Raw genomic sequence first — 18,424 nt, 5'->3', positions numbered from 1 at the left:
GCAGGAGGCGCCACACTGGTGAGTCATCGCCCCGCTACAAGGCCACATTTACTGAATAACCAACATTTCCGCTCGTCTCTGTGCACTCCACATTTCTGGTTGGGTCTTTGTTCTCTTTGGACTCACGGGTGCAATTTAGAAACTGGGTGGTGAATTTCTCACCTTCAACTGTTTGTGGTAAGCCTTCTTATGGAACCAGGGATTAGCACAATTTAGAGGCATTAAAAATATTTGTGATGAGCGATTTTAATTTTCTCGGCCTTTGGAATGCAAGAAATTGCACCAAAAAGAAACTATTATTAAACATATTCCTGAGTTCGGCTATCCCCAGACTCCCCCTTTTTAAGAAGTCTGCAGAATTCAAAGACTGAGGACCGGATTCTGCACTCAGAGCAGCCACTATAAATTTGGGATGACTCCCCTAAAGAGATTCCAGATTTACATCTATGGAAGTGAAATCAGAATTTGGCCCAGCGATCACACCGTGCACCCCCACAGAATGTTTGGAAATGGCAGCCCAGTCCTGCCCAGATGCTGACCTTTCCGCCAGACACTCCAGCTCTTCAGCTGCCCAGAGTTGACTCGCATTGGGTAACCGGGTACTGTGGGCAGACTGAATTTCCTGGACCAATATACCAGTCTGATGAGTTTCTAATGTTATGAATAGTGCCCTCCCAAATTTGTGGTCAATTTCAGTCAATTTCACGATCATAGAATTTAAAAAATCATCAAAAATCTGAAATTTCGCAGTGTTGTAATTGTAGGGGTTCTGACCCAAAAAGGAGTTGTGTCTGGGGGCCGCAAGGGTATTGTAGGGAGTGGGGGTTGCGGTACTGCTACCCTTACTTCTATGCTGCTGCTGGTGGTGATGCTGCCTTCAGAGCTGGGCAGCTGGAGAGCAGCAGCTGCTGGCCGGGATCCCAGCGCTGGAGGCAGAGCCGCCACCAGCAGCAGCGCAGACGTTAGGAGGGCATGGTATGGTATTGCCATCCTGACTTCTGTGCAGCTACCTGAAGAGCTGGGCCCTCAGTCAGCAGCCACCAGTCAGCAGCTTTGAAGGCAGCAGGGCAGACGTAAGGGTGGCATGGTAGGGTATTGCCACCACACTGCTGCTGGGGGGACACTGCCTTCAGAACTGGGCACCCAGTCAACAGCTGCTGCTCTCCAGCCGCCTGGCTCTGAAGGCAGCACAGACGTGAGGGTGACAATATCACGACCCCCCTAAAATAACCTTGTGAGCCCCTGCAGCTCCCTTTTGGGCCAGGACCTCCAGTTTGAGGCATGCTGGTTTCCCCAGTAAAACCTGGTCTTTTGTGTGATTTTACCCTACCAGACAGATTTCACAGGGGGAGACCAGATTTCATGGTCTGTGATGTGTTTTTTCATGGCCGTGAATTTGATAGGGTCCTTGTTATGGATGATGCCAGCAAGCTTTGCCCCACCTTCATTCTTTCCCAATGTGTTGAGCTGCATTTCAAGTGTGTAAAAGTCAGTGAACCCCCTGCGGTAGAGGCCTGTCAGATTGAGGGTGAGGGGATTCTATTCCCAGCTCTGGCGCTAACTTGCTGTGTCACTTTGGCCAAGTCACTTCCCTCGTTCTGTGACTCAGTTTCCCCTCATTAAAGTGGGGATAGTGATACCTGAAAGGAGTGTGGTGAGGCTTAATTCATTAGTGTTTGTAAAGTGCTTTGATAGTTTCAGATGGAAAAGGTCAGGGAAGAGAAAAGTATTAGCATTTGAATAGGGTGCACCGGTGTGGGTGTTCTACATGGAATGGCTCCCTGCGATAGAGTAGTATGGATGCTGTGATATCCTTGCATGCCAGCTGGGTTGAAACTGTGTGTGGCTGGTAAATAATCACACTCTGCTTTAGCGCTTCATGTTAGAGTATTTTCAACACAGAGCCGAATTTTGCTCTTGCTCCCCTAATCCAATCCCCTCTGTATCGACGGTGTCACTCGGAGCAGCACGCGGCGCTAATATCTTACATTTATGTACAGTAGTTACTGCCTTTCACCTCATTTGTGGGTGTGAGACTGTGGGTGAGGGAGTCTGTGAGATGGTGTGTTTGTATTTTTGGGTGGGAGGCAGTGGGGTGGATTTGGGGTGATGCTGTGCTTGGTTGTGTCGGCTGTGTGGGAGAGCATTTGTGAGCTGGGTGTGTGTGGATGTTTGTGTTAGAACTTGCGCTGGAGTGTGTGTGTGTGAGAATGTGTGCTGCTCTGTGTGTGCATGTGTAGATGTTTGTGTGAGAATGTGTGCTGCTCTGTGTGTGCATGTGTAGATGTTTTTGTGAGAATGTGCGCTGCTGTGTGTGTGTAGATATTTGTGAGAACGTGCCCTGCTCTGTTTGTGTGTGTGTGTGTGTGTGAGAGAGAGAGAGAGAGAGAATGTGTGCGTGTGTGTGTAGATGTTTGTGTGAGAATGTGTGCTGCTCTGTGTGTGTGTGTGAGAATGTGCACTGCTGTGTGTGTGAGTGTAGACTGTATGAGAGAACTTGCGCTGCTGTGTGTGTAGATGTTTGTGAGAACGTGCCCTGCTCTCTCTCTGTGTGTGTGTGTGTGTGTGAGAGAGAATGTGTGCATGTGTGTGTAGATGTTTGTGTGAGAATGTGTGCTGCTCTGTGTGTGTGTGTGAGAATGTGCGCAGCTGTGTGTGTGTAAATGTTTGTGTGAGAATGTGTGCTGCTGTGTGTGTGTCCCCCAAACCCAGGTGGGAGGGTGGTCTCTCAGGAAGGTGCTGGAAGTCAGAGTCTTTGATGACAACACCATGTCTCGTTGAAGCGCCGTTGTTTGCAACCAGTGCTGGCTGTGAATGCTGCGCCCTGTGCACGGGGAAGTGCCTTTTGCCAAAAGGGTATGTGGGGTGAGAAGCAGCAGAGACCCAGCCAGGGTTCGCTCCCTTCCCCTGCCCTGCTCCCCCAGGAAACGCTGGGTGGCGGGTCTGGGCAGTGGGGAAGCAATGGGAGGGGAAGCCAAGGCAGAGAGAGGGCGATGGGGGAGGCTGACAGCTCGACACACGTTTGCACAGCACAGCGCACAGGCCTGTACGGTAATTACGAAGCCCTGTCAAGAGCGAGCCAGTGACAGGGACCTCGTTATGTGGCAGCTTCGCAGCATCACATGCCTCTGCCATGCTGCCTGCAAAACAAAACACCCGCACAACTCATTAGGCAGAAGAATCCTGTTCAGCAGTGGGCTGGTGGGGGGACTGGCGCCAGCCGCCCTGCACAGGCAAAGCACAGCACATACACAGCCCCTAAACACCAACCCAGAACACTGTGCAGTACCACCCACCCAGATGCAGTATACATCACCTAGACACTGTACAGTACAATCCCCAGCTGGATGTTGTAGAGTGCACCTCCATCCACACACTGTACTGTATATACACCCACACCCAAAAACTGTAAAGTACTCCCCAGCATCCCATTCAGACATCATACAATACACTCCCATCCAGACACTGTACAGTGTACATCCCCCAAACCCAGGCACTGTACAGTACAATCCTCAGCTGGACATTGTGCAGTAAACACCCTCGCCCCCCCACACTGTACAGTACACCCCAACATCCCCATCCAGAAACTTTACTGTATACACACCCACACCCAAACACTGTACAGTACCACCCACCCAGATACAGTATACATCACCCAGACACTGTGCAGTACAATCGCCAGCTGGATGTTGTACAGTGCACCCCCATCCAGACACCGTACTGTATACACACCCGCACCCAAACACTGTACAGTACAATCCTCAGCTGGACGTTGTGCAGTAAACACCCTCGCGTGCACACACTGTACAGTACACCCCAACATCCCCATCTAGACATTGTGCAGTATGCTCCCATCAGACAGTGTACAGCATACACCCCCTCACGCAAACACTGTACATCCCCCAATGCCCCCTTTCAGACATTGTAAAGTACACTTCCATCCAGACACTGTACTGCATATACCTCCTCATGCAAACACTGTACATCCCCCAATGCCCCCTTTGAGATATTGTACAGTATACACCCCCACATTCTAATGCTGTACTCAACATCCCCCCCAAACACTGGTCAGTACACCCCCCCCACAAACACCCCCATTGTACAGTATAGACACTCCAACACTCCCCCAGCCCTATACAGTGCACACCCATCCAACTCCTGTACGGTATGTCCACTCACCCCACACAAGCACTGTACAGCACGCGCGCCCACACACACACACACACACACACACACACACACACAAGCCTGATTCCCAAACCAGCAGAAGCCTCCCTGCACAGGCAGATTCTCAGTGTATACGCGGTCCCACAACAACCACCCAGACACTCTCCAGAACACGCACACTGACTCCCAGCCTCTGACAGGTGTGTACCTCCACCTCTCACACACCACTACTCTCATATGTGGTATGGTATCACCCCATCCCCAAACACACACACAAGCTCAGATAGGCATATGCTTCGTTCACGTAGGCACATTCTGAACTCTGATGGACATTAAAGAGTGCCAGCATCGCCACCCGCAAGCATTCAAAAATCACGAGTAGGGCATTGAAAAATTATGAATGGCGTCAAAATCATGGCACATCATCGGCTTCAGTTCTCATGTCATCACCTGACTCCTGGCACAGGGGCTTTAAGAAAACCACCCACAATCAGGAGACAAGATAAAATCACCAGTGAGTGCCACATGAGGGTTTAATAATGTACCCTAACAACCAGGTCCTAATAATGTACCCTAACAACCAGGTCCTAATGATCTTTCCAATCTGTCTGATCCAGAAATATTTCCAAGCTGCTGACCATTGTCCGTTAAGAACATAAGAACGGCCGTTTTGGGTCAGACCAAAGGCCCATCTAGCCCAGTGCCCTGTCTACCGACAGTGGCCAATGCCAGGTGCCCCAGAGGGAATGAACAGAACAGGTAATCGTCAAGTGATCCATCCCCTGTCGGCCATTCCCAGCTTCTGGCATACAGAGGCTAGGAAGACCATTTCTCCCCATCCTGGTTCATAGCCAAATGATGGACCTAACCTCCATGAATTTATCTAGCTCTTTTTTGAACCCTGTTATGGTCTTGGCCTTCCCAACATCCTCAGGCAAGGAGTTCCACAGGTTGACTGTGCGTTGTATGAAGAAATACTGCCTTTTGTTTGTTTTAAACCTGCTGCCTATTAATTTCATTTGGTGATCCCTAGTTCTTGTGTTATGAGAAAGAGTAAATAATATTTCCTTATTTACTTTCTCCACATCCAGGGCCATCGCTTCCACTAGGTGACCCTAGGCGGTCGCCTAGGATGGCAGGATTTGCGGGGCGGCATTTTGCCGCCATCGGCAGAAATTCAGCAGTGAGGGTTGCTTCCGCTCCGAATCTTCGGTGGAAATTCGGCGGTGAGTCCTTCACTCGCTCTGGAGGCCGCCGCCGAAGTGCCCTGAAGACGCGGAGTGAAGGACCCCCGCCGCCGAACGCTCAGAGGAGGAGCGATGCTGCCTAGGGCAGAGAAAACCCTGGTGCCACTCCTGTCCACACCTCTATCATATAGACCCCGCTTAGTCATCTCTTTTCCAAACGGAAAATTCCCAGTCTTCTTAATCTCTCCTCATACGGAAGCTGTTCCATACCTCTAATCATTTTTGTTGCCCTTTTTTGAACCTTTTCCAATTCCAATACATCTTTTTTGAGATGAGGAGAACACATCTGCACACAGTATTCAAGATGTGGGTGTACTATGGATTTATATAGAGGCAATAGGATATTTTCTGTCTTCTTATCTATCCCTTTAATGATTCCCAGCATTCAGTTCCCTTTTCTCACTGCCGCTGCACATTGACTGGATGTTTTCAGAGAACTATTGACAATGATGCCAAGATCTCTCTCTGGAGTGGTAACAGCTAATTCAGACCCCATAATTTTGTGTGTATAGTTGGGATTATGTTTTCCAATGTGCATTACTTTGCATTCATCCATATTAAATTTCATTTGCCATTTTGTTGCCCAGTCACTTAGTTTTGTGAGATCTTTTTGAAGTTCTTCACAGTCTGCTTTGGTCTTAACTATCATGAGCAGTTCAGTATCATCTGCAAACTTTGGTTTGCAGTTTAGTTTAGTGTGGTTTGCAGTTAGCAGAACTCTCTCCCAGGCGGCCTCGCAGGCCACGCGCAGATTCCCCGTGCTGAGCCATAACAACACCGCCAGAGAAGGCAGGAAAAGGCACGTCGGCCACCGCTACGATCTGGTGGCTGTATCCCGTGTACAGAAACTATACAGGATGAACCGGCCGAAAGCCATGAGGAAAATCCTTGACGGGACCTCCTCATACTGTGCCATCCAGCCCAAGAGACTCCACTCATACTTCAAGGATGTGTTTGACAATGAGGCCCAAACCGACTTGCAACACCCAGAGTGCCTTCTCCCGCTACCCCGGATTGACCTCACGGAAGATCTGGAGTGAGATTTTCCCCCTAGGAAGTGCAGGAAAGGCTGACAAGGACCAAAAGCACCGCCCCTGGAAAAGATGGCATCCGTTACCACCTGCTAAAGAAGCGAGACCCCGGCTGCTTGGTGCTTGCTGCCATATTCATCAAATGCAAGCAGTTCTATCGCGTTCCTTGCTCCTGGAAAAAGTCCATGACCATCCTCATTCACAAAAAAGGGGTACAAGGGGAGGGATAGCTCAGTGGTTTGAGCATTGGCCTGCTAAACCCAGGGTTGTGAGTTCAATCCTTGAGGGGGCCCCTTAGGGAACTGGGGTAAAAATCTGGGGATTGATCCTGCTTTGAACAGGGGGTTGGACTAGATACCTCCTGAGGTCCCTTCTAACCCTGATATTCTATGATTCTAAGATGACCCTGGCAACTGGAGGCTCTGCTCCACCATCTACAAGCTGTACACCAGCTGCCTTGTGGCAAGGATCACAGAGTGGTCAGTTTGCAGGGGCACTGTCAGCTCAGTCCAGAAGGGTTTCATGTCCTCCGAGGGATGCTATAAGCATAACTTCCTCCTTCAGGTGGCCATCCTGAAGGCTAGGAGGTCCAAGAGGAAGTGTGTCATAGCATAGTCTGACCTGACCAATGCCTTTGGGTTCATACCCCACCACCACATCTTTGCCACCCTGGGAGAGGTTCAGGATGCTGGCTACCTTCATCCAGGACCTCTACAAGGACTGCACCGCCACCCTCCATGCCACAGACAGAGAGATGGAGGCCATCCCCGTCCACCACAGTGTGAAACAAGGGTGTCTCCTCAGACTCATCATTTTCAACCTGGCCATGGAACCGCTCATCCAAGCCATCTCCAGGGGCCCGAACGGCTTCGATCTGCATGGCAAGAAAATCAGCATTCTGGCCTACGCGGACGATCTGGCCCTGGTCGCTGACAGCACGGAAAGCCTCCAGCAAATGTTCGACGTCACTAGCCAAGCTGCTGAGTGGATGAGCCTGTGTTTCAACCCCCGAAAGTGCACCTCACTCCACATCGAAGGTGGCACCAGGGTGCTGGTCTGGCCGTCGCAGTTCCTTATCCAGGGCGAGTCCATGACCTCCCTTGAAGAGGGAGAGATATACCAACACCTCGGCACACCCACAGGAGTCTGCATCCAGCAGACCCCCGAAGACACCATTGCGGAGATCCTGCGAGATGCAGCCCAAATTGACTTCTCCCTGCTCACCCCCTTGCAAAAGATCAATGCCCTCAACACCTTCCTGATCCCCCGCATCTCCTTTGTCCTCAGGGGATCGGCCGTGGCCAAGATGCCCCTGAACAAGGCCGACAGCACCATCAGACAGCTGGTGAAGAAGTGGCTCCACCTTCCCCAGAGGGCGTGTACGGACATCATCTACATTTCCCACAGGCAGGAGGGTGCCAACGTACCTCAGATGGGTGACCTGTGTGACGTGGCAGTGATGACCCATGCCTTCCGCCTCCTGACGTGCCCGGACCTGAAGGTGAGGAGCATCGCGCAGGAGTCCGTACGGGGTGTGGTCAGGAAACACATTGCCAGGGCCCCCTCCAAGCGGGACATTGCCACTTACCTCAGCGGCTCCCTGGAGGCTGAGTTTGGGAGAGAGGGGGAGACCTGTCCTCTCTCTGGTCCCGTGCCCGCAATGCCTCGAGACGTCTGGGTAAGAGAATCGGCTGGTGCTGGAAGTGGTGCGAGGAGGGCTGGGAGCTGGGAATACTGGTGCCATGCGTAGACTCCGGACCACACCATCATCATCCCGACCGCCAGAGCCATGCTAGAAAGGTCCCTGAAAGACGCTGTCTGCTGCCACTACGCTAAGAACCTCAAGCGGAAGCCGGACCAGGGCAAGGTGTTCGAGGTGTCCAGCAAGTGGGACACCAGTAACCACTTCCTCCCTGGGGGCAGCTTCACCAGGTTCAACGACTGGCGGTTTGTCCACAGGGCCCGACTCAACTGCGTTCTCCTCAACGGAGCCATCCGCCATGGCAACCGGGACAAGTGCTGCAGGAAGTGCGGCTACGTGAACAAGACCCTGCCACATGTCCTGTGTGGGTGCAAGCAGCACTCCGGAGCCTGGCAGCACCGCCACAATGTCACCCAGAACTGGCTAGTGAAAGCCATCCCACCGTCCCTGGGGAAGATCGCTGTCGACTCTGCCATCCCTGGGACAGAGAGCCGACTGTGACCTGACATCGTGGTGATGGATGCAGAAAAGAAGGTCCTCCTGGTAGACATCACGGTGCCTTTCGAAAACTGGTCACCGGCCTTCCAGGAGGCCGAGCACGGGAGTCGAAGTACGCCCCGCTGGCCAAGACCCTGAGAGCCCAGGGCTATGAAGTCCAGGTACACGCCCTGATCGTGGGAGCCTTGGGCTCGTGGGACCCCTGCAACGAGCCGGTTCTGAGAGCGTGTGGGGTCAGTCGACGCTACGCCCAGCTCGTGAGACAGCTCATGGTGTCCGACACCATCAGATGGTCCAGAGACATTTATACCGAGCACATCACCGGACACCGCCAATACCACACTGAGTAATCGAGACAGTCAGCCAGGAAAATAACCTACTTCCTTCCCTGACCGACCAAGGGACGCAGCCCACCCATGTACCTATCCTCTCCACCGATACTGACTTGGACTCCTTATTCATTCCATGGGTGGCGAACCCGAGCCCGCTTATCCACTGACACTTTAAAAACCCTTGCACCCCAATCTGGGTCTATGCCGGCTATGTGATATGTATGTATCTTTTCATCCTTGCAAACAATATCTGTAACCCCCCCTAACCCAAGCCTGACCCCAGATGTACAGTACCTTCCCTCTCAACCTGTGTATATTTCATTTCAAACATTTACTTTAATAAAATTTTTAAATCTGTTCTCATCTGCAAGCTCTGCTCACAGCTGTGCTCGACCCTGCACCCAGCCTTGGCTCCTGACTGTGGTCTGGCTGCAACTCTGCACCTGGTCCTGGCCCCAGAACTGCCCCCATCTGCGGCCCCAGCCTTGGCCCCCTTACCCCGTCTGTATTCCCGGCTCCGGAAGTAGGGGGGGACGCAGACAGAGGTAAGCAGGAGCATGACCCTGAAAAGTTTGAGGACCACTGCTCTAGTCCTTTCTTAATAGTGCTTCCCATCCTGTCTTCGCCCACACTGGAAAAATGTACTGTGCCCCATAGCCTGTGTTGCCTTGTGACCAGCTAGTCCCTCTTCACGTCTCCCCACAGCATGGCCCAGATTCTAAAGCACCACCTGGACTTCAGCAGGGGCTAATGTTGATGGTGCCTCAGTTGTCCCAGCTTCAGGCCTTTCCGTGCAGACTAGCCACAACTGTTCAGCTAGATGTCGCCAGCAGCTGTCACTGTGACCACAGGGCTGGTCCCTTTGCCCTCACTCACGCATCCAGGTCCCTGGCGGGGGTCGGCCGCAGAGCCCCCTCCCTTCTCAGAGCGTTGGGCACTGCCTGGAGTTCTCTGCTCAGTGCCCCCATTCAACCCATGGGTCCATCTGTTTGCCCCCCACATTGGGCTGACCTTGGTTTCTTTTTTGTGAGGGCGGCCATTGTCATTCCTGGGGGTGGGGGAAGCCATTTTGGTGAGGGATGTGGGCGGCAGAGCCTCATGCCCGGTGTAGAGGTGGTTTAAGCCTACTCCACTGAGTGAGGATGAATCTCGGATGCAGCGGGATGGGGCAGCAGGGGTTGTCCCAGCTGGAGTCAGCTCTTCCCATCCACTGCATCCCAATGTTGCTGTCCAGCCAGTGCAATCTGGGCACTTCCCCTCGTTCCTGGAGCTGCTGCTGGTTCTGGGGAAGGCCTGGTCTGCCGGGCAGTGCTCAGCCTGTGTCATATGGGGGGCAGAAAAGGCACTTGGGTCATTATGTTAGTAGGGACAGGAATGATAATACAAGCCTTTGTCTCGGGAGCCCATTACGAGCCGCATGCCTCTCTCTCTCACTCGCTTCCCTTTGAGAACTCGATTTAATTTCCTGGATGAGCCAAAAATCCCAATAAAGGAAATTGTTCAATAATGAAAAATAGACAATTGGACTCCATTAAGTGGCAGAGCTGGTGGTGGATCTGAGCACATTAACGGTAGCCACTTCCCTGCCTCCGTTTGCAGCTGTAGGGAAGACTAGGCTGGGGAGGGGGTAGTTCCAGGATATTCAGTCCCAGCTGTGGGGTTGCTCTCTGTTTTCACGGGCCAGTCCTGATTCTGGCAAGGCTAGTCCATGTCCCGGAGTGAGGGAAAGGCATCCTGAAATATCTTCAGGGCTGGTGCCGCAGCACCTTGGTGGTTGCATCATAGCAGGATTGCAGTGTGTTGTGGTGGGACAGTGGAGCATCACGTCACAGTAGGACCGTGCAGTGCTGTAGTACACTGGGATCACGCAACACTGCAGTTCAGCTGGGACAGTGCAGCGTGATGGGACTGTGCTGCAGGACAGTGCATTGCGATGGCTCGCGACCAGGGCCAGTGCAAGGATATTTTGTGCTCTAGGCGAAACTTCCACCTTGTACCTCCCTGCCCCCACACCCCTGCCCCGCTCAGCTGACTCCCATGACACCAGACACCACTTTTTGGTGCCCCCAAATCTCGGCGCCCTAGGCGGCCGCCTAGTTGACCTAGTGGTTACACCGGCCTTGCTCTTGGTGTGAATCCGCATTGCAGCAGGACCAGGGATGCTGCATTCCAGGGAGCCCATACACCACCACTTTGCCATGTAATGTCACGGCAGGGCCATGCAACGTGGCATCCTGGCAGGGCCATGCAGCACTGCATGCACTCCAACTGGCCTGTGTGACGTCTCACTGGGGCAGGGTAAAGGAACAGCGCGTTGCAGTGGGGACATACAGCGTTGCAGTGCAGCAAGATCAGCCATTATGGCACTGCAACAGGCTAGCTAGATCGATCAACCTCCTGATTCCCAAAAGACTGCCCATGGGACTGCTTCTCAATTGTTAGTACATTGCTGATCTCCCTCCCACAATGACTGGGCTAGCCGATGCTCCAGCACCTGATCCACCTGTTACTTTAACCTTTGGTTCTTTGGCACATGTTCCCCCTCTGGTGGGGCAGGCCCGTTTATACCAAGTTGGAGCCTGATACCCTTTGTCCCCTAATGAACCTGTACCTGCTGCACATGTCCCCGGCTCCCTGCCGTAAGTTCCCCACTCTGGGCAGTGTAAACGGATCTCTCTGCTCCCTGTTACTTTTGACCGTTCCTAGCACAGTCCGTGCTGGGCAGCTTGTACCTCCAGGAATTCGGAGATGGATACAGCCTATTGGGGCGGGGGGAGCTCTCGGGAGTAAAAAGAATGGTGTTTTCCCTGTATATTGTGTAGAAGCCGGTTCAGATAGACAGGATGCGGACAAGGCATTTTACGTAGCGCTCAGCTGATCAAACCTGCAGCAAAAGCCCTATGGAGATGCGACACTGGAATGGTTTTCCTGCCTGCGGCGTGCATGGAAGACACCGGTTTGTTATTGCAGGGCTGCTCCTGAGGCCTGGCCAGCACACGCTTGGCAGGTCGTCCGTGAGCACTGAGCTGTATGCCCTGATTTATGACTGTGGGGCTGGCTTGTGAGAAGCGGGCTCCCCCTAGGCACTTGTTCCTGAAGGCTGTCTTGAACACCGTCTGGGTTGTTCTGGCCGGGCTGCTGCTGGATGCTGGTGGCTTTGTGTTGGCCAGGTGGCTGGCTCCCGGTGCCGGATGCTTTGCTGTGGAAGGGTTTTATAGTGGGAAGAAGGTTTGTTGAGGGAGAGTTGCTCTGAGAACCAGTCGGGTGGTTGTGGCGGGGTTGCTCACAGGTGCTAGACTTGTTTTCTTACCCACACCGCAGCGGTTGTTTTTGAGGAATAAAGGACTTGCCCACCATTGCCAAAGAGAGAGAGAAGCGAGGAGCAGAACCATATTGGGTCCAGTTGTGATGGGGGCGTTGGCAGAGCATCTTTCTTCTCCTGCCCGCTACTGGGCACTTCTCCTACCCAAACTTTCCCTGAGCATCCTAAGAGCTTTGCGAAGGTCCTTATCTCTCTTGCATAGATGGGGAAATTGAGGCACAGAGCCAGGAAGCGACGCCCAAAGATCCTAAAGTGAGCTAGTGTCAGTGTCCAGATCAGAGCCCAGGTCTCTCAACTCCCAGTTGGCTGCTCTAACCAGTAAACCACACTGCCTTTCTATTATTCTAACTGTTCATGCGGGGCCCCATCCTGCCCTCTGCTCGCTCACAAGCAGTCCTGCTTCCTGTGACTGGTCTCATTGATTTTCGAAGGGGCTATTCCCAGGAATAAGGAGATTTACTTGCATGAGTAAGGTTTGCAAAATTAGCCCCTTTGTTCCTAGAATGAGCGTGCTTTGCCCTGGGCTGCAAATACTCTGACGCGGGGTTAGGAAAACTTGCCAAAGTCTGGCAACCTTCCAGATGAACTCTTGCATCTGCAAAAGTGGTTTGAGGTGGTGACCCTTTCCCCTGTGATTTCAGTTCCAGAGCAGAGGCGATTCCCTTAAAGCAACAGAACAAAGGAGAAATGCATGATGGGGTCAAACATCCATACCAGCGAAAGGGGACATGGCTGAGCGACACCTGGGAGTTTTCTAAGGGAGAGAGTGTAGAAGTTTCACAGCTTATTTGCTAGGAGGCTCGGCCTGTGTGTGTGTGAGGTATTGTGTCTGGTGTTTATGGTGTGTGCTCATTATGTATCTGTGGTGTGCGTGTGTGCACTCGGTGTGTACCTGTGGGGTGTGTGTGAGGTATTGTGTCTGGTGTTTATGGTGTGTGTGCTCATTATGTATCTGTGGTGTACGTGTGTGCACTCGGTGTGTACCTGTGGGGTGTGTGTGCGTGTGTGCGTGTGCACGCATGTGCTGGAGGCCTGTAGTCGCAGGGCTAGGGTTACTGTATTTGAACTTTCAAAAAAGAGGACATTCATGGGGGGGAGGGGTAGCCCCGCCTCCTAGCCATTCCCTCCCACTTCCCACCTCCTGACTGCCCCCCACAGAACCCCCAACCCATCCAACCCCCCCTGCTTCTTGTCCTCTGATTGTCCCCTCTGGGACCCCTGCCCCTAATCACCCCCTGGGATCCCACACCTTATCTAAGCCTCCCTTCTCCTTGTCCCTGACTGCCCCCTCCTGAGACCCCCCCCATCCTAACCTCCCCCTAGAACCCCACCCCCCTACCTGTCCCCTGACTGTCCTGACCCCTCTCCACATCCCTGACCCCTGACAGCCCCCCCCAGAACCCCGACCCATCCAAGCCCCCCACTCCCTGTCCCCTGACTGTCCTGACCCCTCTCCACACCCCCCCGACAACCCCCCCCGAACCCCTGATCCATCCAACCCCCCATGCTTCCTGTCCCCTGACTGCTCCCCGGGACCTCCTGCCCCTTCTCCCCCCCCAGCCCCCTTACCATCCCGCTCAGACCAGCGAGTTGGGCTCCACGCGGAGCGCACAGCCCCACCCCCCCAGAGCGTTGCCGGTGCGGGGCGCTGAGGCTGTGGGGGAGGGAGGAGCAGGGGAGGGGGTCTGGCTGCTGGAGATCCCGATGCGAGCGGCTCAATCCAGCCTGGCTGCTCTGTCAGCCGCGCCGCGCTCTGCATTGGGAGGGAAATCCCAGACCCACTGAGATTTTTACAAAGTCCTCCCGCACAGCTATGTAACCCCCCCAAATCCGGACATGTCCAGGGTAATCCGGACCTACTGTAACCCTCCGCAGGGCCAAGCCTGGTGCTCTATGACCAGTGCATGTGGGGTGGAGGGGGAGGATCGCTGCCCTGGGGAACCTCCTGGCACTGAGAAATGTCAAAGAGCCACCAAGGACAAGATCCTTTTTCACCCAGCCCGGGGGGGCTGCAGGGAGCTTCTCCCTGTGAGGGAAGCCGAGGCATCCCACACAGAGATAGGCCTGTCCCCTGGAGTGACACCTCCTCGTCCCCCACCCCACATCAAGCCTGGCTGTGGCCTCTCCAGCCCGGCGCCCCGAAGGGGCTGGTCTCTGCCTTGCCAAGAAGCAGCCGAGCGATATGGAAATGAGGTTTCCTAGGCCCGTACCAGACAGTGGGCCTGATTCTGTGGGACGCTGAGTGCTCTCAGCTCCCAGTGCAGTCAGGGCATTGACAGGGCTCAACAACTTACAGGGTGGGGCCCGTTAGCATGAAAGGGGCTGGGTATGTTGGCAGACTTGGCCTCGGTCTAGGTCACAACTGATCCAGCTTCCCAGATCCAGTCCCTGCTCCCTGCTTCCCATTCAATTGGACGCTCTCTGGTCCACAACAGAGGTTATAGGTTCGTTGATTATAGAGTCAGCAGGGCCCACTGGGATCATCAGCGATTTTTAAATCCAGATGGGATGTTTTCCTAAAAGCTCTGGGAAGTTTGGTTCAGTTTTGCTTAGGGGATGGGGAGTGGGCGCCTACCGGCCCCGGGAACCCAGGCAGCTAGTCTGCACATCCCTTCTCTGCAGGTGCCGTTCAATTCCTGACCATTCCCACCTGGTGCCTGGGAGTGCAGGTGAAAAACTTGGCTCTGGGGCGGAGCTAATTGTGTTGCTCTAAGGCCAGTCCCTCCCCCTTTCCGAGCCTCAGTTTACCCTTTTGTGAAATATGGGTGATAAGAGTTATGCAGCTCCCCGGGAGTTTGTGAGGCAGAATTTGCTCCTGTTTCTAAAGCACAGCTTGCCAGTTCCATGGTTCAGGGACCTGGGGCATGACACTATGAGTGTAGCCACCCAACCCCCTGACTCTCACGAGCAGGTTGGGAGATATGGCCTGCGATGCCTTGGGGGAACCTGTGCTTTGCCTTGACTGGGCCAGGTCACTGAGCATGAGCTGCCACGAGGAGTCACTGTCTCCCTCTCTGCTTGGCATACAGGAGGGGAAAGGCTGCAGACATCACTGTGGAGCTACCTGGAGGTGGGGCTTTGACAGAGATTTCGGAGTTGATCCCTTGGTCTCTCTCAGCGCCTCCTGCTTTTTCTGAGAAGTGGAAACTCCATATCACTCACTTTCCTCACTTTCAGCATGGAGCTGGTGGCTTTGCCGGTACTGTGGGGCTTTTCAGAGATTCCAAGGCCAGAAGGGATCATTGTGACCATCCAGTCTGACCTCCTGTATGGTACAGGCCAGAGAACTGCCCCCAAATAATTCCTTCTAGAAAAACATCCAATCTGGCTTTAAAAGTTGCCAGTGACAGAGAATCCACCATGATCTTTGGTAAATTGTTCCAATCGTTAACTGCTCACTAATAACAATTTACACCTTATTTCCGGTCTGAATGTATTTAGCTTAAACTTCTGGCCATTGGATCATGTTAGACCTTCTTCTGCTAGACTGAAAAGGCCATTATTAAAATGTTGTTCCTCGTGTAGATACTTCTAGAGTGTAATCAAGTCACCCCTTAACCGTCCCTTTGTTAAGCAAAATAAATGGAGCTCCTTGAATCTATCACTATAAGGCAGGTTTTCTAATCCTTTCATTATTCTCATAGCTCTTCTTTGAACCCTCTCCAGTTTATCAACATGAACCATGTTAATTTTATATCATTCTAGTTTTTTAATCAAAATGTTGTCAAATGCCTGTCAATCGAAAGCCTTATTATATCAACACTATTACCTTTATCAACCAAATTTGTATTCTTATCAAAAAAGAGATTGTTAGTTTGACAGGATCTATTTTCCATAAACCCATGTTGAGTGGAATTAATTATATTACCCTCCTTTAATTCTTTATTAATCGAGTCCCATATCAGCTGGTCCATTTTCTTGCCCCGGATCAGTGACAGGCTGACAGGTCAAAAATTACCCAGGTCACCCCATTTAGCCCCTTTAAATATTGGCACAACATTCACTTTCTTCCAGTCTTCTAGAACTTTCCTAGTGTTCCAAGACTTATTGAAAATAAACATTAACAGTCCAGCGAACTCCTCAGTCAGCTCTTCTAAAAATCTTGGATATAAATTATCTGGAGCTGCTGATTTAAAAATGTCTAACTTTAGAAGCTGCTGTTTAACATCCTCTTGAGATACTAATGGAATGGAAAGAGTCTTGTTATGATAAGACTACCTCATCTGTTTTTTCTTCAAATACAGAACAGAAATATTTATTGAACACTTTTGCCTTTTCTGCATTATTATTAATAATTCTACCATTTCCATCTGGTAATGGACCAATACCATTGTTAGGATTCCCTTTTTTCTTAGTATACTTAAAGAACTCCTCCTCATTGGCCTAAATTCTGCTAGCCATAGATTTGTCTTTGTGTCTCTTTACTTCCCTTATCAATTTTCTACAATTCCTAGCTTCTGATTTATATTCATTGCTGTCAACTTCCCCTTTCTTAAATATTTTTATTTTTTATAGCTGTCTTTGCTTCATCTCTAAATCAGGTTAGTTTTTTTTAACCAGTACGGCTTTCTTGTTCAATTGTTGGATTGTGGTTTTTTGGGCATCTAGTAAAGTGTCCTTAAACAATTCCCAATTATCTTTCTCCTTTTTCTGATTAAATTCTTAATTGTTTTCAGCTTTGTGACACTGGCTCTTTTAAAGCACCAGCTATATATATTACTGGTCTGGACTTTGTTCTGTTTTCACTTTAGAAATGTGATCAAGTCGTGATCACTTGTACCTAAGCTACCATTAATTGTTGGTTCTGTGATCAGTTCCTCTTTATCTGTGAAGACAAAGTCTGATATTGAATTACCCTATGTTGGATGCAACAGTTTGTGAGTTAGGAAATCGTCTTCGCTAATATTGAGAAATTCCAAGAATGTTGGGGCAGGGGGGAAAGCCAGGGATTGAAGGGATTGATAGGTGTGGGGCGGGCAGGTGTGGATGGAAGGAGGTGGATAGGAGCTGGAGGGATAGGACAGGATAGTGGGTGGATAGGAGCAGAGGGGACAGGAAGCCCCTGGGGACATAGGTGCAGGAGAGTCTATAATCACTAGAGAACACCCCATGTCTCCTCCTCCAATAGCTGATCCACACCACAACGGCCTTCTACCGCTACTAGCTCAAGTGGTAAAGGTCTGTGCTATGGATCTAAAGGTCCAGACGCTGCTAATGACCCAGGCTGAGGGTCAATATGGTTCCACATGATGGAATTTCTTGTTTTCCAGTTTGTATTTTAAAAAATTTAAGAAATTACATACAAATCCCTATGTTAAAAGAACACTGGGGTATAGGGTTGCCAACAAGTTTTCCATCCGTAAAATAAATACCGCTTGATTTCCCAGGTGTGTTGTGAGACTAAATTCATTACTGGTCAGGAAACCCTCCGATCCCAGGAGGAGAGCTCCACAGACATGCCCAGGAGGCAGGGGCGCTGTAAAGGGGAGGGCAAGAAGGCCACGGCCCTCCTACTTTTGAAAGTGGATGGGCCTAGCCCCCTGCCCCTCCTCTTCCTGCCAAACCCCGCCCCCTGGCCAGGCTGGAAGCTGGAGTCCAGCCCAGGGACCCCAGGCAGCTGTGGGGAGCTGCAGACACTCCACCTGCCCAGGGTGGGGGGACTTGAGAGCAGCCCCAGACCTGTGTCTCTGGGCAGCTGCCCACGGTAGGTGGAGGGTCTGTGGCTCCCCACAGCTACCTGCATGGCTCTTACTCAACCTGGCTCTGGCTTCCAGGGGGCGGGGCCTCAGGGATGTGGTGGGGCTGGGGCGGAGCCACAGAGGGGGTGGGGCCTTGTGCCCCTCCCCGCTATTAGGACATCTCCATTGCCCCTACTGGGAGGAAATGAATAATTCTGGAGCCAGTGCAAGGTTTGCACGGTGTGGGGTAAATGAAGCCACGGCTCCATGTCGAATGAGGAGGAGGAGAAGCATTGAACCCATCTGCAGAATGAGGCAGGAGTCCTGCAGAAAAGAAAATATAGGCTGTGAGCATGGAGTTAACAACTGGATCATAGCGTATCCGGTTGCTGGGGCCACCTGAATCCTGGCATTTCCTTACCGGCGCAAGCCTGGCTTAGAAACCCG

The 18,424-nt window shown here is 52.0% G+C and overlaps 1 long non-coding RNA gene across 1 annotated transcript; it reads left to right on the top strand.

Moving 5' to 3' along the window:
- The first annotated feature begins 222 nt into the window (after nt 1–222).
- LOC115645248 lies at nt 223–11,100 on the top strand. The gene is made up of 3 exons (XR_003998693.1): nt 223–233; nt 1,826–1,829; nt 11,025–11,100. It is a non-coding gene; the product is annotated as an uncharacterized LOC115645248 (long non-coding RNA).
- Nucleotides 11,101–18,424: the final 7,324 nt, after the last annotated feature.

This window comes from Gopherus evgoodei, chromosome 2 (genome assembly GCF_007399415.2).
Source record: "Gopherus evgoodei ecotype Sinaloan lineage chromosome 2, rGopEvg1_v1.p, whole genome shotgun sequence".
In the NCBI taxonomy this organism is placed as follows: domain Eukaryota; kingdom Metazoa; phylum Chordata; order Testudines; family Testudinidae; genus Gopherus; species Gopherus evgoodei.
Note: the sequence above shows the minus strand (reverse complement) of the source record. Positions and strands in the feature narration are given on the sequence as shown.